This window comes from Alligator mississippiensis, chromosome 4 (assembly GCF_030867095.1).
Source record: "Alligator mississippiensis isolate rAllMis1 chromosome 4, rAllMis1, whole genome shotgun sequence".
Taxonomy (NCBI): Eukaryota; Metazoa; Chordata; order Crocodylia; family Alligatoridae; genus Alligator; species Alligator mississippiensis.
In genome coordinates, this window is record NC_081827.1 from 44,394,889 (window position 1) to 44,418,415 (window position 23,527).

Here is a 23,527-nt window from a genome sequence, read left to right on the forward strand (position 1 = left end):
CTGGTGGTAAGCAATATGCGCCCATAGATCGTTGGCGGGTCCCGGTGCGCCAGGGGCAGCACCCGATTAGGTTCTTCTCTATCACCGTGCCCTTAAATCCCATCCTTGTCGCCATGTCTTAGACGGCCAAAGTCGACTCGAGGTGATTCAATAATTACTCGTTCGTCGGGGCGGGCTGGTGAATAGAGAGGCTGAGAAAGCTTTATGGCTGTAAAACTTTACTTACGTCGCCTATGGTTGCGACGAAAACGGTCCGGTCGTCTGAACAACTACGTTAGTTGTTCCAGCTGGCAGGGCTCAGGTCAGCACATCCGTCTACAAATCAGGCCGGCTGGGAAAAGGATACGTCTGGGATTGTGCTTGGCGACGGGGAGAAGAATCGATAGGTGATCAGTCTATCGATCAGCTCAGCCACGAGTCAGATCTCTTCAGAAGCACTCTGCAGCGTGCTCAAAGTTCTCCGACTTGGGCGGAAGTCACGCTAATTTTTAAATGGCTAGCAAGCCAATTACTAGCCGCCACGTGTGCATAATTTAGAACTGGCCAATAGCGGGACACAAATTTGCATTCGAATGGCGGGAACTCTCTTGCACCGGGGGTTTTCTGCTGCAACAGAAAACCTCTACTTTGCAAGAGGCTCTCATGTGGCGGGAAAATTCCACCGTGCCAAGGCACAAAAATCACTGGGTTGTGACAATTGTAAAAGGCAATCTGGTTGGTCTGACATGACCTGCCCCTAATGAAACCGTGCTGGTTGCCCCTGAGCATCATCCCTGATGCTGGCCCATCACAGATGTGCTCCTTGATGATCTTCTCAAAGAGTTTCCCCAGGATTGAGGTAAGACTGATGGGCCTATAGTTGCCCGAGTCCTCCCTCCTCCCTTTCTTAAAGATGGGGACCACACTGGCTATCTTCCTAGCAATAACTCCTGCTTGCTCCCTCAACAGCCTGGGGTGGAGAGCATCTGGACCTGCTGACTTGAACACGTCCACCCCCTCCAGAAGCACTCTAACCCGGTCCTCCTCAACCTTAGGGCTTGAGGTGTTCCCCTCAAGTCCGTCTTGAATCACGGTGGGGGAGTCCCAGTCCCTGCACAAGAAAATGGAGGTGAAGAATTTGTTAAAGAGGTCTGCCTTCTCCTCTGGCGCAACCACCAGATTGCCTAGTGCATCTTGCAGGGGCCCCACATTTCCCGGTGCCTTCTTCATCCTCCCTGTATATTTGAAAAAGGACTTTTTATTATCTTTGATCTTGGACGCTAGTCCTAGCTCTATGTCCACCTTAGCTTTCCTAACAGCCCCCCTACAGGCCCGAGCAGTGGAGGTATACTCTTCTTTGGAGATAGTCCCCACCCTTCCACTGGGTGTACACCGCCTTTTTGGCAACCAGGCATTCCCGGATGTCCTTGGTGAGCCAGGGAGGCTTTCGGGCACTCTTGCCCCCCTTGCTCCTTGTTGGGATCATCACCCCTTGGGCTCTGAGTATGGTCTCCTTAAGAAACGACCACTCATCTTGGGCACTGAGTTCCCCTGCCCTCGAGAACTCCAGCGCCTCTCCCACCAGTCTCCACAACTCGTTGAAGTTGGCCCTCTTGAAGTCTAGGGCTACCATCTTGCTGCAGGCCCTTGACACCCTGCGCTGGATGATGAATTCCAGCAATCAATGATCGCTACCACCAGGTGGTCAAGGACCTGGAGCCCCCTTACCAGATCATCGCCTGTGGCCAGGACCAGGTCCAACAGGGCATTTCCTCTGGTGGGACTGTGCACCTCCTGGGTTAAGTGGAGGTCCTATATCTTTGCCAGGAACCCCCTGGAACGGTCCGACCTGGCTGATTGCTCCTCCCAGCAGATGATCTGGCTGACTGCTCTTCCCAGTTGGTTGGTGGACAGGACAGGTGTTGCCAGGCAACTGTGGACAGATCCTGCCACATCTGGCTGTGGTTTGTCCAGTAGGCCAAGTGGTTGCAGTCCAGTGGCTCCACATCCTCAACGAGAGAGGTAGCCACTGAAACCTCGGTGCTACCTGCCCGAGGCTGGGGTCTAGTGCATTTGGACCCCAGCATTGAAGCCATGCCCATGGACCACATTGGCAGTGGCTGGTGCTGGGAGTGCTGGCACGGGAAAGTGGATCCCCCTCTTCCACATCCCCTCACCTCTGCACTTGGGCCTCCCTGAATTTGTTCACCAGCACCTGCGTCCGGCGATCAAGGGTTTTGGTGCTGCTAGTGCACATGCCCTCCATTGTGTGGACCGTACTGGAACGCAAGGGATCCAGCCGTCTCCTGATGCCCTCCTTCAGCCACGTCACCTGTGCTTGCACGTCTGGTGACAGCGGCCTGCCCCAGCCGGGAACATTGATCCCCTGGAACTTCTCCATTTGGTTTTCCAGTTCCCTCACTAGGGGGATCACCTGGCTGAGGAGGCATCGCCAGTGCTAAGGGTCTCGGTGGCCTTGAGGAAGGGCTTGAGGACCGCCAGCATCTGGGAGATGATACCCCACTCAGCTCTGTTCAGGGGGGCGCTGATCCCTATCTCCCCAAGCAAGGCCATCTCATGGATGGCCTTCTGTTGCTCCACCAAACTTTCAAGCATCAGGTATGTGGAGTTCCACCGAGTCTCCACATCCTGCATAATTTTGTGGTGCTGGATGCTCAGCTCTGCATGTTTCTCCCACAGCATCTTGCCCACCTTGATGCTGCGGTGGAAGTATCCCACCACCTTCTTGCATTTTGAAATCAGCTGGCTTGTAGCAGTAGTGGTGGCGGTGCCATCACTGGCACCCCTGTCCCCCTCCAAGGCATCCCTCGCTATTGGGTGCAGCCTGTGTGCCACACAGTGGATGCCAACAAAGTTGGCATCACAGACAGCCTTCACCATATTGGTCCTCTTGTCAGTGACCATGAACCCCCAGGTGAGCTTGGCCTGTCCAACGAGCCACCCCTGCACCATGCAGTTCATGGCCCCCATGATCTCCCTCACTGTATGGGACTCATCGAGCACCTTGGCTTGGAGGAGAGTCCACTGATGGCCTGACTGATTGCACCAGTGATCTGTGAGGGAGAGGTAGGTGTGATCACCACCCTGGCTGCTCCAGATGTAGGAGGTGAAGTGCAAAGCTACCTGTGGCCCTGCTTTGCGCAGTGCCTCCCTCAAGTACTCCCTGCATGCCTCATACAGGGAGGGCACCACTGTCCTGCTTAAGGTGGTGCATGCGGGCACTTCGTAAAATGGGGCCAGAAGTGCTATGAACCACCTGAACCCTGGCCAGCTCAACTAGGGAGAAGGGCTGGCTATCCAGAGCAAGCTTCTCCCTAATGCTTTGGGTGATCTCGCTCGCCTTGGGAATGCGTCCACCTTTCCCCCACTGGTCCAGGGTGGCCTGCCTCTGCTTTGGGGAGGAAGGGGGCTTTGGAGTGAGCAGGGGCCTTCCCTTTTGATGCACTTACTTGCACTGGTGCCAGGCTGAGCAGGAAGAAGGGCAAAGGGGTGCTGCCTCCTCAGATGTAGCAGCATCACTGTGGTGGACAAGTGTCTCACATCCTTGCTACGGCTCATGTGGCTTCAGTAGTGCTGGCAGATGGCAAACCTGGGATCATCTGCTAGCTCAAAATGCTCCCACACTACACTACTCCCCTGCTTCTGGGTTCAGGCTGAGGATCCTGCTTTATCCCATTCCTCAGCTGGCTGAGGCTCAAGAGCAGGAGGAGCTGCCTCCGCTGAGCCACTTGCCTCCACAACCTCAACCTCCTCCAAGGTGCTGCTTTCCGGAGGAGACCTGTGTTTAGGGGAAATTTGAGGGGTGTGGAGCACAAATTGATTCCCCCTCAGTCCCCAGAATTGCTTGAGCCAGTGTGCTCAGCATCCCTGTTTGTGGCTCCAGCTCCTCCTCTGGCAGTGGGAGGCTCACACTGAGAGATGAAATTGGGGTGGAGGAGACAATGATTCCACTGCTGGTGGCCATTTCTGGACTGAGCAGAGGTGGTTCAGGTGCAGGGACGTCAGGTGCAGACACTGCTCCCACCTCCTTGCTTCCACTGGCAGCACTGATGTCATGGCTGCTTCGGAAGAGAATGCATCTGTGTTGGCAGGGTGGGAGGGAGGTCTTGCAGCTCTAGCTCTCTCTCCTTACCCCCTCTCCTGCCAGAAGACCTGGCACCTATCTTTCCAGCACGCTTCATATTAATCTTTCCTGTGCTGCAAAAAGTCTGTGTATGTGTGTCACTTCTTTTGTGTTGTGTGTTTTATTCCCTCTGTTGCGTGCATGCACTAGACTCTACTTAGATTGTTTGCTTCAGAGTTGTGTAAAAATTGTGTGCTGTCTGTTGTCTTCTCCTATGAATATCTGATTTTTCTTCTTTATATTGTATATGTGTGTGCAATCTGTGTGCCTCCCTGCACAGTGATGGATCACACTGGCAGGGAAAACACAGCTTTCTTTTTCTGAAAGAAATGAATTGAATAGTAATTGAATAGCTAAGTTAAGATGAGCTAAATCCTATCCAATCCTTTCTAACAAGAAAAAGGAGCAGGCAAGTTCAACTACTGAGTAAAGTAACGAAGCTGAGATGCTGGAGTCGGCTAGGGTACCTTTCTCACACAGTTTCTGAGAGGAAACAAGCTTGCAAAAGGCACAGCATGCTTCCAAACAGCTGCTGTCATTGGAAAGGCAGCCAGAGAGAAAATCCTTCTCACTGGCCACCTATCAGTCTAATCCCCCCCGTCCCCCTCCCTCTTCTAACTTTCACTTTTTCAGTGTCTGAAGCATCTGAAGCTTTTCTGAAGTGCTTCAGAAGCTCTGAAGCGCTTTGGACAGCTTAAATGAGCCCATGCTTCGCTCCGGGCATGCTGCTTTGGACTCCAAAGTGTTTGAAGCGGCCCTGGATCCAAACGCGGTCCGAAGCCTCGCACATCCCTACCAGCCATGTTTATATCAGGTCCATAACTTTGATGTGAGCTCTGGCGTAGTTTCTGAAAGAAATAGAATTTAAGTCGAAAGGTCTCCAACCTTTTTAAGGTGAAGATCACTTTTTCAAGTAAAAGGCAATCCAGGATATACTGTGCCAAGCTGCGGCGGGGCTCTGGGCACAAAGCCCAGCGTGTGGCGGCAGCCACCTCGTCCCATGCACAGATCAGGGGGGAGGGACGCATGCCCCCCGGGCCTTCGCTGGGGTGCATGCAGCTTCAGGAGCTCTCCCCTAAGGGTGGGGATTGGTCAATCAGGGAGCCCCTGACAGTTAATTGATTGGGATCAACTGGTTGGTGACCACTGCTTTAAGTTATGCACAGTTATCTACTGTGGCCATAGTGTCCTCTACTGAATACTGGCTTGCTAGGATCAGCTGGGGCCCTCTTGCATATTTGTACGGTGAAATCCAAGCAGTCCAGAAATTGAAACACTAAGGCAGTGGGATCCAACCTTTTTGGCAGGCGTGCCACAAATTTAAACCCTGCACCTTCTTTCTGACAACCTCCCCTCACCACCTCCCTCACCCCCTGCATAATCTGCTGCTCTGCTTTCTGTCCCTGCCCTATCTGCCTGCCCATACCCCAATCTGTCCCATGCCACACAGAGGCTGGTTGTGGGACGTGCTGTAGCTTGATCACCCCTGTTGTAAGGACACACCTGAAAACCTTATTAACAGTAGCTGTCTGCCATGTTATTCATTCTTGAACAACTGCAGATCCACAAGACTTCAGTAATTGGCTATCATAATGAATTAAAATCTCTTTACAGAGTTTTGTATAGTTCTCTGTGGATAAAGAACTTAATAAGAGTAAAAAGTACATTTCTGTCATTTTTTGAGAATGGATTGTAGGATTTCAGAAATGAGCTAAGGTGCCTGAAAGCCAAAATGCCAATTGTGCTTCATATATCATATTTTGGCAGCCAACTAATGTATATAATGTAGATCTGAGGATTTTTAGGGAGACTTTTATTCAGAAACTGCATATGTGTAAACATTTTTGCATCAGAAGCTAGACAAACTACAAGCATTTGCTCAATTTTTTGTGTGGCTAATTATGTAAACATCCTATAGGTGCCAATTAATCAAGTTATTTGAAATTTCACAGATCGGTTGCAGCCTGTTCTTATGGAGTACATTAAACTGCAAAGGAAAACAGTAGAAGGAGAAACTTCAATATACAGCTGTAAAGTTTAAGAGAGTCTTTATAAAGTAGATTCTAAGTCAGTGGTTTCCAACCTTGGGTTGTGACTGAAATGAGGGTCACAGGGGCAATGCCAGCAGCACTGCACACAAAGGACGAGCCATGATGGGAGCGCCGCCACCGCACTCTGCTTGCAGCAGTGAGTCACGGCAAAAAAAGGTTGGGAACCACTGTTTTAAATAAATTGCACTGATTGTAAGGCTTAATTAAAAGTTACTACAGGGCACTTAAAGCTTCTTCATAGAAGTGACTTTTTTTTTCTTCACTGTTATAATGTTGCATACTGTTTGTTTGTTGGTATTATTTACAATCAGCTGCCTGAGGTTATTTTTTCTTGTGTATACTACTGTCCTGGTAGCAAAACTCTAATGTAGTATTACATGTGAAAAAGATACTGGTTTTTGTTGCAAGGTTGGTTATAATATTATCATGAGATTCATATTTCTGGAGAAGCTTGATGTCTTTTTATTATTATTCATTTTTGCTTAGTATAACTATAAAGTGCGCTCATTTTTAAAGGGATAGCTACTTAGCTAATATTAGTATTAATATTGCTTAGGTGGTACAATATAGAGGAGATATCTGTAAAATATCTGTTAGCACATAACCACAATGCACAAAGACTTAATTTCCCAATTAGGAAAACTAGTATTTATTTAGTCCAGGTCCAGTTTCATCTTTTTCCCCTCTACATGATACTGTGCAGAAATATGCAAATGGACCACATAAGAATAGATACAAAACCTCAACTGACAGACCCATATAGTAAAATCCTTAATATTTTAGAAGCAATAATTTAAGTTGTTTGCTTTGTCTCTGTATACAACCTTATGCTAGGAATGTTAAAGATAGTCTGCAGGCTGAATCCAGCCCATCTGACTAGCAGTGCTGCCTGCCACATGCCTGCCACATGGTCCTGGCCAGCCTTGTATGGCCAGGCTGGGAGATGCACTGCATGCAGGAGCTGCATTGGGCTGTGGACTGGCCCTGTATCCCAGGTACAGGGCTGGTCTGAATTCGGCCTGCAGGGGAGCTGCCTGTGGCGGATCCAGCGCACAACCCAGACTGGTCCTGTGCACCGCATGCTGTATTAGGTTCTAGCTGGGTATGCTGTATGCAGCACACAGCTGGTCTGGGGCACATGCTGGAAGTGGTCTGCACTGTACAAGCCCTGCACTTAATGAGCAACTCTTAAGTAAGTTGTTTTATTCTCGTTGTTCAGTATGTTACCCTCAATGCACACTATTCAAGCTGAACTCTGGAGACTAATTACTAACTGACGTGTGAGTCTTTTTCCATGGGAGCTATAATGCACATGATTATGAACGTGTTTATTTTTACACCCCTGTGAGTTGATAGTATAATTATCCCCATTTTACTGATGGGAAGTGGAGACTGATTAAGGTCAAAAGACTGCTAATTTTGGGCGCACAGTTTAAGACACCTTTGACCTCAGTATTTTTCAGAGAATTTAGCACAATATAAGCTCAAAACACAGCTTCCATTGACTTTACTTGTAGCTGCACTTCTGCAAATTGGATTCCACACAATCGAAGCAAGCTCCCAGCAAATAAGAAATGCACAGGGTCTGTGGTATTTTTTTAAGCAAAGAAAGGTAGCAGGCGGCTAGTGAATGCCGCAATGCTGTGGTGGATAGAGCATCCCACGGGAGTGCGTGGGGGGCTCCTCAGCACACTTGGCAGCAGACCCAGACCCTTCTAGTCCACTTCCAGGTTCACCAGGCAGTGTGCAGGGGCCCCTGATTCGGGCCGAATGCAAATCGAATACAGCCCGTTATGCATACCCCTACTCTGGTCTGTCTTCATGACTCAATCTCCTTCTTGTCCTCTTCCAGTCTGTGGTGTGGACTTTCTGGCCAGGAGGGACCATTGAGAACAAAGGGGAGAGAGAGGCTTAGAGTAATAATTGCAAGGGAAGTATGGCTTTTATCTTTGCAGCTCTTGATCAAAACATACTCGGGTACTGTGTGAAGGGAGCTGGTGGTATGTGTATAGTCTGATCAGCTATAAAAACTGCTGGCTTGAGCAGAACCAATTTTTTGAAACTATAGCTGAGCCATGGGTGAACTGAGATTTTCCAAAGACTTTAACTTGATCAAATTTCAGAAGACTTTTATGGGAACATTGACAGGCACAACTGATGTGTAGGTCACTATCTTCCATGTTTTAAATCCCTGAGGGGTGTCTGTGTGTGTGCACACGCACCCCATGAAAGTGAGGTCACCATAATTATGTAACGTGTGAAACATCATAATTTCTTTTAAATTTTTCCTGGAATGAGGCTAAACCATTGAGGCTAAAACTAAAAGTAGCACTTCAGCTGCAGACAGGCAGCACATGGAAAACTTCAGCCCCCATATGTGCTTTTCCAGACTTTACCCAAGAAACATGACATAAATAGAAAGTGTGAACCTTAAGAATGTTCTGCTAGTTCATCTATTATAGTTTGGTTCTCTTATTTACCATTCCAAATATATTTAAGTTAAATTCAGGTGTCCAGTAGGGTGCTTGTTTCTTTGAGACTTGTTCACAGAGTAATAGTTGTAATTACTTGTTTGTGGTTGCACTTAAAACGGTCTTACTCTTGTTTTCTGGTTTTTTGTTGTTGTTTTTTTTTATTTTAAGTTAAATTTAATTAACTTTCTGTGGCAGCTTTTATAGTCTTGGGTTACGTTTGTTAACTACATTTTATATTTTTTTATTAGGAGAGGCAGTGAGGAAAATGAGAACGTTAAATTTAGTGCCTCACATTTTTGTCTTATTAGAAAACAAATAAAGTAATCGGGGTAAGCAGCACAGGAAGAAAGGAATACCAGGCTGGAGATGTTGCAGGGTTATTTTTTCTCCTAACAAAAACTTGAAACAACGTGTGACAAGCCTTTACAAGAAAGTACTGTTTTTAATGTTGTAAATGCTTTTGTTTTTAATAAGGTGTTATTGTTTCCATGGCTTTGTTATGGCTCTGGTACTTGCTTAATATTTTTCTTTGCTACTTTTAATGTTCAAGAAGAAATTTGTCATATAAGCCAAATTATGCCTCCTTTACTCGCACATGAAACCTAATACTGAATCCTGATCTTTAATGATACATGTGGGAGACCAGCATTTGGCCCTTTATTTAAGGTCTGAGCCACAAATTGTTTTATGGGTCCTTTTTAGAGGTGGGGGGAGGGGAGGCAGCAAGATATGTAATTATGTAATTTCCTCCCAAATTTTAGCCTGTGTGGGAATTTCCATTGATGTTCCTCCTGCCTTCCCTCTACCCCAATTTTGAAGCTATCTGGCTGGAAAGGGAGGAGTTAGGAAGCAGTCTAAGGGTATGTGCAGATATTATACTTAGACCAACCTAACCAGGGGTAAGTCCATATAAGTGCCAAACTGTACATATGTTTGGTAGGGCTGTGCAAAGCTTTGGGTGCTGATTCAATTTGGAGGAGATTCGGCCCAGTTCGGTGGCCGTATCTCCAAATCTGAATCGAATCAGGAGACCTCCAAATCGATTCAAAGTTCTTCAAATCTTTGAAAAAGATTTGGAGAGCTTTGATGATTCGGGCAGTCCCTGCCCACTGGAGCCAGACTCAGAGCTGGTAAGTAGGGGGTGGGTAAGGGGGAGCTGGAGGAAGGGGCAGGGGACTATGGGGGGACTTCTGCCAGGCCCCATCCCCTGGCCCCATTCCCAGTCCCCCCCCCATGGCTGCCCTGCCTGCCCCAGCTTCTGGTGCTTAAAAAAAAAGCCCCAACTTGTCCCTCCCACCCAATCCCTGATTTGAATCACAGAATCAAATCACTGTCCCTCAAATCAGCCAAATCTGAATCCGAAGCGAATACTAGCCGCTTTTGTACAGGCCTAATGTTTGGGGAGTTTAGATCGGACAAAAATAGCCAGACCAATCTGACTTGGTTCATTTAAGGAAGTGTACTACATAGGTTAGGCTAACCCATGCCTGATCTAACCAAATGTGTACATGTTCAGAGTATAGCCCCAGGGCTGGGAAATTCGAGCCACTCGCCCCGATCCCAGGGCTGCACTTTTCCTACACCCCCACCTCAATCAGATTGTTGCCCTCTGACCTCCCTCTCCCCCGTGATTCTGCTACCCACCTCCCCTGATCCTGGCCACCCTTCACCCCCCAACTCTGACTTACCTTAGATCATGGTCCTGGCACAGCTCCCGGCACCAGCGAATGTTCTCGCAGTTGAGAAGCTAACTTGTGATTACATAGCTTAAAGCAAGCTGTGCAATCTTGGGACAGGTCCCATGAACATGCATACATGTCCTAAGGCTGATGCTTTTGGTGGCTGAGGGAAGATGGGAAGGTCATCAGTCATAAGTGTTGGCCCTGGCTCACCACTGGACTAGGAGGCAGCTTTTGGAAGCTCATTTGGTTTCTTCTCTACTTGCCCTTTCCTAGCAAGCTCTAAGGCCAGGCTGGGAAGAAAAAACTCTAGAAAGAGCCTCCTGTCAGGCCAGTGGTGAGACAGGCTGCTACTGGGTATAATATTCATATAAAAAGTTAGTTATGCACACATTTATGTATCTAGCTTTCCTTTTAAGTGCCTCTGTCCTGCTATTTTAAATAATGATTCAAACCACTTTAAAAATTTTTATTTTAAATTTGTTTTTTTCCCCCCAAGGTTTTAACCTAACTTGAAAGTTTGTTCCATGTAAAACTGTGATTGCAATCTTTAACAAGCTGTGTTGTAAGTGCATTGGGGATTTTGGATAGGATGCTGCTGGAATACCTGTTTTGACACTTAAGAAACTTTGGGAGAGATTTGCTGAACATACAAGATGGAATATTTGCTTGCCAGTTTTGTATTATTTTCACTATTAATGAGGCACCGAGTTGTCTTTTAGCATACGCGTTGATTTTGTGTATGAAGCGTCAAAGGAAAATACCAGATTTTGTAACATCTGCAAGTCTACTAAAAAGTTATGAGGCTAAAGAAATGATAGCAACATACGCTATGTTACCAATTTAAGACGTTAAAAAGCTAGCAATAGGTAAATATAATGTCTTAAATTTAAACTAGTTAATTTAAACTAGAAAAAACCCAGTAATTTTTATTTTCTCTACCCTGTCTTGATAAAGCAAAACCTCAATCGGGTTCCTTTTACTCCTTTGATAATGGTCCAGTATCAATCTAGATTCACTGTCCTATAGTTCCACTGATTTCAGTAGACTAACGAAGGAGGTTTCCAGATTGGGCCTGTTCCTTTTTGAACTTGGAAAAGATACTATCTAATACTTAAAGTACAGCCAGTTCTTAACAAGTGTTTTGCCCTGAAAGAAAATGTTTGCAGTTAAATTTAAGAGACATATTGACGTTCGTATGAATGCTTGAGTGTTTTATATATAATTCCAGTTTAATTTTAAAATAATAGATTTAATATCCTGTCATCTCTTACTGTACTTATCACAGTTATTACAGTGACGTAAGGATAAGGGAGCTGCATCCCTACTGGCAGAAGATGTCTAGTTGCATGTGGGGTTACAACATGATATAACTATTCAGTGGGGTCTCTTTTTTCTTCCCCTTATATCTACTGACTTCTTAAGCTGTAACCCTGACATGTAAAATAAAGCTTTTTAAAAAAAACACAACTTTCCACTGGCCTAGAAAGCAAAACAACTTTCATTTTATTAAGCTGTAATTTAGAAACTTGCCTTCAGAAAACAAACTCATTTTCTTCTGCCTATGCTAATGAATGTATGTAGTTAGTTTACTGTACACTATGCCCAGGCCTCTCTTTGCCTACCTACAATAATTCAAATTCTCAGTAATTCTTAATTTTATGATTGGGTTAGATGTTGATGGGGGGCATTGTTTTTTTTTGGGTTGGTGGTCTTTGTGGTTTGTTTTGTTTTTTTTGGCCTTTAGCTTTACTGCCTGTGCTAACAATGTGGTAGAACTTCTTTGGTTGTGAAGTAATGCTATTTAAAAAGGAATTAACTGTGTATTAAACCTGCTATTTTCTTTGGGTATGCATTTAACAGGCAAGGTTAAATTGGTGTGTTTAACACCCCCCCCCCCCGCCCTGAGGAGGCTCCCAGCTGGCCCCCAGGCCCCTGCAAGCCTGAGTTACCTCAAAGGCTCCAGGAGGGAAAGTGAGTCTGAACCAAGCCCTGGCTGGCTGAGAGTCTTGGGCCATGTCCCTTCCCAGTCTTCTTCTGTCTGGACAGGTCTTAGGGTTTGCCACCCTTTTTGCATGAAGCCCCTGCAAGTGGGAGCTCTACCTACCTGCAAAGAGTTCCACGCAAAAGTGGACAATCGGTGGGTATCTCTATTAAACTGAAAAAAACAGGGGGGTTTTCTCTGTTAAAAGGGAAAACCTGTGGGGGGGTTTCCCATTTTTCTGTGGGAAACAGAAAACCTGGATCCCTGCTCATGACTGGCTTCAATTTTGGGTTGAATTCCTGCCTGTTACCCTTGAGGTTAATTTATATTTGCCAGTAATTCTTTACTACGGTTAGTTCAAATAATAAAATCTGTGTGCCAAGTATTTTGATTACTCTGGTCTGGCTATGAGCTAACACACTGCAAAGTCATATCCTAGTTATTTTATACTCATTAGTATTCCATTGGCAGTGGCGACACACAGAGGGTACACACCCCCTGTGCATGCCAGTGCACCTGTGACCAGCCACGCTCGCTGCTTAGGCAACAGGCAGGGGGGGCAGGCGGCAGTGCCGTTACCTGGTCTGCAAGCACCGGCTGGGGAATGGGAGCACTGTGGCACTCCCAGAAGTGGCCGCAGCAATCTGGTCAGTGGGATGGGATTGGCTGCGGGGGGACCCCTCCCCTTTTCAGCACAATTGGCTATGGGGGGCAGACTCCTCCCTGGGTCACTGACTGATTGCGGGGGAGGGGACACATGTCACCCCTGGCTAAAGTGGCACCAGTCGCCCATGTGCATTGGTGTGCAGCTTTCACCTTTGGAACCATGTTCCATGTGCTGAGCCAGGATTGTTGCTTAGGGAAATGCGGAAGAATGTCTGTCCTCTGGAAACATGGGCTGAATTGTGGGGAGGCATTAGGAGACTCTTTGAGTCTGTGTGATGCTTCAGTCATGTCTTCACTACAGAGTAAGTAGTAAGATCAGACTTAGTGGGCCTACAGAATCTAATGCCAACTAGCTCATGTTGAAAGTACCACTCAGTTCAGGTGAGCAGGTGTTCTCTGTGTGTGTGTGTGTGTGTGTGTGTGCAGGGAAGGGGGAAAATAGAGGGAACATCCAGCAAGGATCATATGCAGCAAAGACCTGTTAGCTTCAGGCAGTTTAATGCTTCTTGCTGGTGATTACCTTTTGCCCTAGACAGTCCTGGATTAAGGCAAGCTGGGCCTTCAGACACATAATTCCAAGAGAAACTGAAGATTTTTGTTGTGGAAGTTGGTTCGGCATTTGCTGACTAAATGTTTTACTTTTATTATTAAAATATTTTAATACTTTTCAACTGCATACCTATGACTCAAAGAAAATATACAACCTTTACAAGACTACTTTAAAAAAATCACACGCTGTTTTCTTGCATTTTTAAAGTGTTGCTTGAAAGTTTTTAATGTTGAAATCTTTCTGCAGTCAAGTTTCAAAAATTAAATGACTAACTTCATATCCATTATTTTAATTTAGCCACTTATTACCACTTTTTACTGTTTGTGACTCTTATTTCATGTTGCTGTGTAACTGGAATGGGGAACTCCTACTTGTGAAATTAAATTGATTCCTTTTTATCACTAAAGAAGGGAAACCTTGAAAAATGGTACATTGTAGAATCTTTCACCCTAAGATTTGAAAATAATGTATGTGAGTACTTGAATGCTCTCTTCAACTCTCCTTTTTATTGACTCCTTCCTTCTTAGGGTCTTACTGCTTCAAGGAAAATCTCTTGGTCGTCTTGCAAAGGTTACTTTCTTGAAGGTGGGGACAGAAACATGTCAAGCATTCCAGATCTCGGGCCAATATGGAACACTTCAAATTGGGCTCGCTTTGATGTTTGCAGGTGTGTGAAAGGGGCTGGAGAGCAGGCATCACTGCATGTCTTTTAGCCTCCAGTCTCTGGACATTCCCAAGAACAGCAGCATGCACAGGGAAGTGTTCATTGGCTGTTGGCTTTCCCTCCCTGGGTGGGAGGTGGAGTGGAGAGCAGAACATGGTAGGATACTGGAGGACTGACCAATCCACTATCATTCTGTGCTGGAGAGTGTAGATGTTTCAGGAAAGGATATTATTTTTTTCAAGGGCCATTTTCAAGGGACAGGCTGTCAAGAGGCAGTTAGTAGCTGCTGAAAAGCAGCTAGCATAGACAGGTGTGGAGGTTTCCAGCCCTGGGAGAATGACAGGATAGGTGAGGGCAATCAGTTGACTGGCAGGAGGGACATTATCCCCTTCAGAAGAGTAGTCCTGCTCTTTGTACTCCTAGGTTGACCTGGTGGATTGCAGGGGGGCAGGGAGCACTCGGCTGTCACGGCAAGGTTACTAGAAGCATGACACTTTGCCCGATGCTGCTTCAGGCTGACCCAGAGCAGTTCAAAGTGAGGTAGGGGCATTTCATGGTGGCAGCAAGGTTACCTGGCCTTGCCACTGCATGCAGCTGCCTGGTACTGCTTTGGGTCAGTTGGGCAGTGCGGGCTGCAAGGGGAAGCTGAAGGGGTTAGGATCCAGAAGTGTGGAGATTTTTCCCAAGGCAGACTCCTGGCACCTCTGGCTTTTAAATCGCTGCCCCTGCCACCCAGCTGAGCCCTGTGGAGGTTGCAAGAAGCTGACACAGCCAAGAACTAGGCTTATAGGCACAGCTTCCAGCTGTGCTGGCTTTTTAATTGCCACCCACACTGCTCAGTGACAGGGTAGAGGGGCATGGGAGGCAGGAGGCCTCTCTCTCTCTGCACTTGGCTCTTGGTGCCTGGCAGCCAAGCAGAGGTAGTGCTATAACAAAGCTCCTGCCTCCTTCTCACATTGGGAACTTGGGTGTGAGAAGCAGGCAGGAAGTACCTGGCATGTTCCTTCTCTCCCCTCTTGGTCTGTGGCACAGGGGAGCAGCTGTTCTCCCACACTTTCTCCAGAGTGGGGTGACCCCCAGTTGGGAAAGGCACAGGAGTCTTTCCTCTGGGCTTCACCCTTCCTGATTTTCAAGAGGAGTTAACCCATGGGAAAATGTATGGACATTCAGTCTCTCTTAGGAGTGATTTTAAGCTCCAGTTATTTCTTAGTTATTTGCTCTCTTGGAGCAGCTATTTTTCCTCTGGGAGAAAAAGCTCAAAGCTCTGCACACTTGTGGCTTCTACCAGAAGAGCAATGATTGTCTCAGGAGAAACTGAATATCTATATGTGGCCAAGGACTTGATATCTGTCATGTTTCTCTCACATCTGTATTGTAACTTAATAACAAACAAGCTTGAGTATCTCATTTCCACTCGGGGTATAAACTACTCTAAAACTCAAGAGGAAGGTAGACTTTATTTGTTTAAAAATGAGTTATAAATTTATCCTGAAAGTTCTTCAATATTAATTCTTTTACTTTTTTGTGTGCAACTCCCCTTCAAATAAATCCATTTTTATAAAAATGCTGAATATTTGGCTCATCTTCGGTAATTTGCATTTAAATATAGGCTTGACTTTCATCTCTGAAGCAAGTAGAGGATAAAGCAGTACTGATAAAGACATAATTAGCTGGCACTTCCCTGTAAGATAATAGTTTTTTAGGCTCTATAGCTGCTTAATACTGAAACTTGGAAAAATGAAAAGTGATAGGGTCTTAATCCTTTTATGCTGTTCCTTTCTAATGGTATCCTTTACATGCACTGGACTTCTTAGTAGGAGTAGTCTGAATTTCCTTGTATGAAGTTTAAGTAACAATTGACCTTCATGAAACCAAAAGTCTGTAGGAGAGACTCTGCATTGCTCTGTGACTGCATGCAGTTCCATTTTGTTAACATCCGTTTACAATGTTTCAGCAACTTTCTACCATTTTCTCTTTTCTGTAATTTAACAGATTTTTCAGAAAAAAATCTGTTCAATTCTCTTCACATCGGGGTGAATTGATTTATAAATTGCCAAATGGGAAAATCTTTTTAGAATGATTTGTGTTTAAGTCATTGCTTTGTTTTCTTTCTTTCTTCTTTGTTGTTTTTTTAAGTAAGCCCTTTTTCACATGCTTATTACATGGCTAAGTGCAGGAATTGTCACTTCCTAGGTTTGTATTCAAGCACAGCCATAATGTTAACAGTAAGAATAGAATAATCAGTAATTTGTTAATGAAGGAGATGGTGATCTATATGTGTTTATTCATTTATGAAATACAGTACTTCTTACTGCCAACATTTTAGAGAAAATATTTTAGGATGGCAAAAATTTCCATGTGGAAGACCATGGAATAAGTTATGTCAACTCTTGTAATAAATTACAAGAACACTGTTTTGGCTTCTGCTACAAGAGCTCTCCTAGATATGCAGCAACATTTTGTTGTGATTCAATATGGTTTGTTTTGTTTTCCTCAAAGGAAGGAGTGGGAGAGAGATGGACAAAAACTGGCTATGCTTACTGCCCTGCATCTGTGAAGAATGTACTAAGCTGCAAGCCACGAAACCAAGTCCTAGTCCCCCTTCTTCACCTTCTTTAAAAGTGCAGAGAGATTGCTATTAACCAAGGTCTTCTGGCTACCTTCAAGGGAGGTAGTTACTCATTTAGCTTATCTATGAAATAGGCTAAACAAGGGAAGGGCTTGATGCAGCTGCCAGTAGACTCCATTTCCCAGCAGCCCCTTCCCATGTGGCTGGGGCCGGTCTCCATGGAGACCCCATCCACAGCTGTGCTGTGATAGCACAAGGCTGGGGTTGCCATGGAGACCAGCTCCAGCTGTGCTGGAAGGATATGAGGCAGAGCAGGGCAGGGGGCTGCTCTGGAACCCTGGTATCTTGTGGTGGGAGCAGCTTGGTTTGGGGCTAGGGCAGAGTCACAGTCTTCAGACTGCATGTTTGGGGTGGGGGTGCATGCCTCTGCCCCTGCTCTGGACCAAGCTGTCATTGCTGCAGGGAGCTAGGGCAGAGCCATAATCTGCTGCCTGCACATCTCTGTCCGGAGCATGCAGGCTGCAGATCGCAGCTCTGCCCCAGCTCCTTGCAGCGGTGGCAGCGTGGTCCCGAGCTAGGGCAGAACCACCATCCACTGCCTGCGCACCCTTGCCTTGAGAGTGCAGGCTGCAGACCATGGCTCTGCTCTGGCCCTGGCTAAGCTGCCCCCACTGCAAGATCCCAGGGCTCTGGAGGAGCTCCCTGCCCTGCTGTGTCTGGCTGGGGCCAGTCTCTTTAGAAACCCCAGCCTTGTGCTATCATAGCGCAGCTGTGGCTGGGGTCTCCATGGAGACTGATCCCAGCCATGTGGGCAGAGGCTGCTGGGAAATAAGATGGAAGAAAGGAAGGATGGAGAGCAGCAGAGTAAGAACCCTAGACTTTAGAAAAGCAGACTTTGATTCACTCGGAGAACTCATGGGCAGGGTTCCCTGGGAAGCCAGCCTGAGGGGGAGAGGAGTCCAGGAGAGCTGACTGTACTTGAAAGAAGCCCTATGAGAGTGCAGGAGAAAATCATCCAAACGTGCAGGAAGACTAGCAAGTATGGTGGAAGACTCACTCGGCTTAGCAGGGAACTCTTCAGTAAACTAAATCACAAGAAGGAAGCTTATAAGAAGTGGAAAGTTGGACAAACAACTAGGGAGGAGTATAAGAGTATTGCTTGGGCATGCAGGGATGAAGTTAGGAAGGCCAAAGTACAGTTAGCGTTGCAGCTAGCAATGTATCTGAAGGGTTTCTACATTATGTCTGGAACAAGAGGAAGATGGGGGAAAGTGTGGGTCCCTAACTGAATGGCAACCTAGTGACAGATGATGCAAAAAAGGCTAATGTACTCAATGCCTTTTTCACTTCAATCTTCACAGGCAAGGTCAGCCCCCAGACTACTGCACCTGGCTGCACAGTTTGGGGAGAAGATGAGCAACCAATTGTGACAGAAGAACAGGTTAGGGACTATTTAGAAAAGCCAGATGTGTGCAAATCAGTGGGGCTGGACGGGATGCACCCTGAGGGTGCTGAGGGAGTTGCCTGATACAATTGCAGAGCCATTGGCCATTGTCTTTGAAAACTCATGGCGATCAGGAGAGGTCCTGGATGATTTGAGAAGGGCAAACATAGTGCTTATATTTACGAAAGGGAAGAAAGAGGATTCAGGGAACTACGAACCTCAGTCCCTGGAAAAATCATGGAGCAGATCCTCAAGGAATCCATTTCTAAGCACTTGGAGGAGAAAAAAGGTCATTAGGAACAGTTAGCATGGATTCACCAAGGGCAAGTCATGGCTGACTACCTGATTGCCTTTTATGATGTAATGAATGGCTCTGTGGATGCGGGGAGACTAGTGGATGTGGTATACCTTGATTTTAGTGAGTCTTGATACAGTCTCCCGCAAAGTTCTTGCAGGCAAGCTAAGGAAGTATGGATTGGTTGAATGGACTGGAAGGTGGATAGAAAACTGGCTAGATCATTGAGCTCATAGAGTAGTAGACAATGGCTCTGGCTAGTTGGCAGCCGGTATCAAGTGGAGTGCCCCAGGGGTCGTTCCTGGCACTGGTCTTGAGTATGTTCTTCAATTAACTGGAAGCTGGCATAGAGTGCCCTGTCTGCAAGTTTGCAGATGACACCAAACTGGGGGGAGTAATAGATACGCTGGAGGGGTAGGGTTAGGATTCACAGAGATCTAGAAAAATCCTCCAATTTTTCTAGGAGCAGATTTTGAAAGAAATCTCTTGAGGTTCAGTAAGGACAAGAGCAAATCCTGCATTTAGGATTGAACAGTCCTTTGCACTAGTACAGGCTGGGGGCTGACTGGCAGCAGCTCTGAAGAAAAGGACCCGAGGGTTACCGTGGATAATAAGCTGGATGTGAGCCAACAGTGTGCCCTTGTTGCCAAAAAAGCTAACAGCATACTGGGCTAAATTGTTCGGAGTCTTGCCAGCAGATCAAGGGAAGTGGTTATTCCCTTCTGTACAGCACTGGTGAGGCCACATCTGGAGTACTGTCCAGTTTTGGGCCCCCGACTACAGAAAGGATGTGGAGAAATTGGAGAAAGTCCAGTGGAGGGCAACAAAATGGTTGAAGGGCTGGGGCACATGACTTATGGGGGGAGGCTGAGGGAACTGGGCTTATTTAGTCTAGAAAAGAAAAAACTGATGGTGGGGATTTAAGAGCAGCCATCAACTACCTGAAGGATGGTTTCATAGAGGATGGAGCTAAACTGTTCTCAGTGTTGGCAGATGATTGAACAAGGAGCAGTGGTCTCAAGTTGCAGCAAGGGAAGTTTAGGTTAGCTATTGGGAAGAATTTTTTCACTAGGAGGGTAGTAAAACACTGAAACAGTTTACTCAGAGAGGTGGTAGAATCTCCATCCTTGGAGGTTTTTAAGACCCGGCCAAACAAAGCCTGGGCTGGGATGATCAGGTTGAGGATGGTCCTGCTTTGAGCAGGGGGTTCAACTAGATGACCACCTGAGGTCCCTTTCAACCCTCATTTTCTATGATTTTACTATTCTGAATGCTCCAGATACTAAAAAAATGTCATTGAACTTCTGTTAGACTGGCAATGAATCCATACCAGTACACACTCCTGAGAGCCTGAAACCAGCATTGCACTTGCTGTGGGTGTGCACCAAACAGTGGCTGTTATATTTTTTTGACACTTGGCATGTGTAGAGTGGCTCTGAGTGGAATGTGTACTTTTCTAGTGATCTGCAGAGCAGTTTATCTAATAGATCAGCAATGTATCCAGTTGTGCACAGAGCGTAAAAGTGGTTTCCTCGTTGGCAGTTCATGGGGAAAGATGTGTTTGGTGTTCGGTTTTGTGCGCGTCGGGTCTGACCCCGGGTCGCTTTCGTCGCTCTGCACGCGGGCTGTGGCCAGCAGCCCGGGCAGGCCGGGTCGGAGAGGGCGGGCGCCGAGCTAGAATTAGGCACAGACACGTAACGGTTGATTTTAAGATTATTTTACTTGCACCGAGATGGTCGTGGTGTAGGCTGAAAACTTGCTTGAGTTGCAGTTACAACAAAAAACACGAACACGTGGAGGTTGCAAGGCTCCACGCAGACAAACTCCGGATGTCCAGGACAAGCGCGCATTAAACTCGTCGTTACGTCTTATAGTAGGCTCCGTTCGAAGACGGGAAGAGGTGGGCGGTGGATCAGGCCGCCAAACTCCTCTGAGCGACACACAGGGTTTCTATTACCCTGCCGCGCACACCCAGAGTCCCCACGAGATGGATGCGGAGTCCTCTTCGGCTTGGGCGGAAACTGCTCAAGCCTCTTATACGGCTAGCAGGCCAATCGTTAGCCGCCACGTGTGAATAATTTAGCACTAGCCAATTGCGGGGCACGAATTTGCATACGACGAGCGGGAAACCTTTGCACCGTGCATTTCTGTGCTGCAAAGGAAATGCACCCTGCAAAGATCGCTGAAGAGTGGCAGGAACACTTCCCTGCACGCGGGTTCTCTGCGCAGCAGAACTCCTCTGTGCAATGAAGTTGCAAACCCACGGGGATAATTCTTAGTGCCGAAGCGCACACAAAAAAAAAATCAGACCTTTGGGTCATGACAGGTTTCAGCTCCCATATCCAAAATTGTAGACTGAAAGCAATTTGGGAGAATAACTCTCTTGCCGTGGCATTTGTACAATGCACAGGAAAGTAGGTTTTTTTGGTTGGTTTCTGCACATCAGTAGAATCCTAAAAAAAAAGCCAAGATTGTGTTACTGGGTCTGAGGTTGGTAGTCAGCAACACTGTAATTATTTTGCACACTGTCTGGGAAGCATGAGAACCAAGGAGGACCAAATGCACTATGTAACTCTTAAAAACCCTCACTATACCTGTTCTAAGGAGGAGTTGGGTCTGACTAGTGAATCTGATATATTTGTGGCTGGCAATATTATATTTCTATTCCCTTTTCTAATAAAGCTAGATACCACCAATACAGGATTCTTGCCCTCTGCTGCCCATATGAGTCTAGGTAGTAAGTCCCAAAGCTAAAACCCTTGTATAACTACTTGTTCTTTTCACAGTAGAGGTATCATGGTCTTACCATACTAAGATTAGTTCAACCCTTTGGTGTGTTCAGTCATTAATACTTTTGGTCAGCAAAAGCCTTTTTATGGGTAACAAATGAGAAATTACTTAATTTTGTTCTGCTTCTTTAAAGGTGTCTTGTAGGAGAGCTGGTCACAAATGTCTCCCTTCTGTCTGGAATTCTTTGATTTTCTTTTTTTCTTTCTCCAGGTTGCAGCAACATGTAGATAAATATTTCTTCTTTTTACCTGTTGGTTGAGTGCAGTACTTAGACTTTTCTGCCCTTGTTCTCCTCACTAACTTGCATTCTGAAGGTTTCAACAAGTGTAACTAAGGGCATTATTTAAAGACAATAGGCGTGAATGGAGGAAGATTAAATTAGTCTCTTGTTTGATGCCATGACATTTCTTCCTCCCACCAGAGCGAGTATAACTTATAGGTGTTTAAACATACTACTTCCCTCTTCATTGGTGTCAGTTCTGCTGTTTCTGTAATAATCAAAATTGAACCATATACCTTATGTGTATCAGGTTTTACAAAAGATGCCTCAAATAAAAATGATCTGAAATACATTTTCATCAAGCTCACAGTTGCACATGCTTAAGGTATGTAACACTTGCTTTACAATGCATAATTATAGCAGATTGTGGTTATTTTGAAAGCAAAAGAGAAAGGGAAATAATTTTGTTGGTGGAAGTATTGAAAGCTAGTGATGCAGCCACTAAGGTTCCATGTTTTGAGGCTCTTAGTTTATGACAAATCACACAAAAAGGTATAGTAGGGTTTTGGTAAAGGAAAAGAGAGGTATAATCTAAAGTATTTACAGACTTTTGCCCATCTTTGAGAAACAAGAGCTGAATTTGTCTGAATAAATGTTGCGCACTCAGTTGAGAGATCCTATAATATTATTTCAAGGTTTGTTCGTCACTTGCTAAGGAAGTGATATTGCTAGTGTTGCTCTGATGGCAGAGGAAAACTGCAGCGGTGAATAACTTGACAGATAGATATGTAGCTCCATGTTATGTAGGCAGTCACTCTGGGGACTAAAAGGGGAAGCGGACTAGTTAGAGACAAAATCAAGTCCAAAATTAACAGGGCTGAGAATGGAAATGCTGATTCATGACAAAAAAACAAAAAATATGAAAATCGATCAGTTGGGACTGAGAAGGGTAGGAGGGGTGGGAGAACAACTAAAACAGATTTAAAAAAATGATTAAAGAAAATTTTTTTCCAAACCAGTTTGGTGAATTATCTCCCTGTTCAGCAGTGCCTAGTGATGCAATATAATAAAACTGAAAACATATAGCAGTTCCCATGTCCAAATATAATAGTTCTCTGACAAAGTAAACTAATAAGGCACAGACCTGAAGAGTGATCTGCTGTTGTCTCTAGTAAAAGAGACATTACGCTGTAAACTGCTACATAAACATTTAGTAAATTTAAGAGCAATACTGGTGTGTGTTCCCCAAAAAGGAGAAGAAAAATAAAAACCTGAAAGCTGATTTGCATTTTATTAACCTTCTGCACAGATGTAATCTATTTTTAATGTTTTCCGTTTCCGCTGTCCCTTGATGTATTTGTTTTCAAATAAGTAATACGAGTGGAGGATTTTTCAGTGAGTTAGTATTGCCTGTCTAGATCTCAAAACTCTTTTTCTTTTCTTATTTTTCTTTTGCAAGAGGTACAAGTCATTATCATAAACAGTTCTTTACAGCAGTCTCAGCAGTGGAATTGCTATTAATCTTCAGTATTGTGACCAGCTTTAAATCTGTATTGGCATTTAAAAAAATATTTTTTCCATCTCTTAACACTAGCATTTCTGGGATGTTTGCATTGTACCTGAAAAGCTTAAGAGAGATTTTTCTTGATAGAAAATAAATTCACACAGTGGGGCAGTGCAAAGACCTAGCCTGACCAAAACCGATTTAAAAGGGAAAAAAAAAATCATGTGGTGAAACAACCAACATCATTTTCTTACTTGCTGTAGTGAGCTGCAGGCTTGCAACCATAGCTCAGTGTTTGGAGAACTTTCTTTGCTTTGTCATGCTGGCATATTTGTCTGACGATGGCAAGGTACAGACGTTCAGAAAGTCCAACTGATGCATGTTACATGGGTTTTGTAAGTAGCGTAGTTTAGATTGGTAGTGAACAGAACATACTTCCCTAGTTTCCTACTTCTGGGTGAATGACCAACCCACTCAGCTACTGGGGCCAAAACATGGGAGGGCCCACCTTCCT

General features: G+C 45.5%; 1 protein-coding gene and 1 long non-coding RNA gene across 7 annotated transcripts in view; one reads left to right on the top strand and one right to left on the bottom strand.

Annotated features, from left to right (window-relative positions):
• CADPS2 (calcium dependent secretion activator 2) overlaps positions 1-23,527 on the top strand; it is a 630,383-nt gene that overhangs the window by 52,098 nt on the left and 554,758 nt on the right. The window lies entirely within an intron of this gene.
• On the bottom strand, positions 20,088-23,475 carry LOC109284271 (uncharacterized). The gene is made up of 3 exons (XR_002091651.2): positions 23,268-23,475; positions 21,398-21,537; positions 20,088-20,952 (listed from the first exon to the last, which is right to left on the bottom strand). It is a non-coding gene; the product is annotated as an uncharacterized LOC109284271 (long non-coding RNA).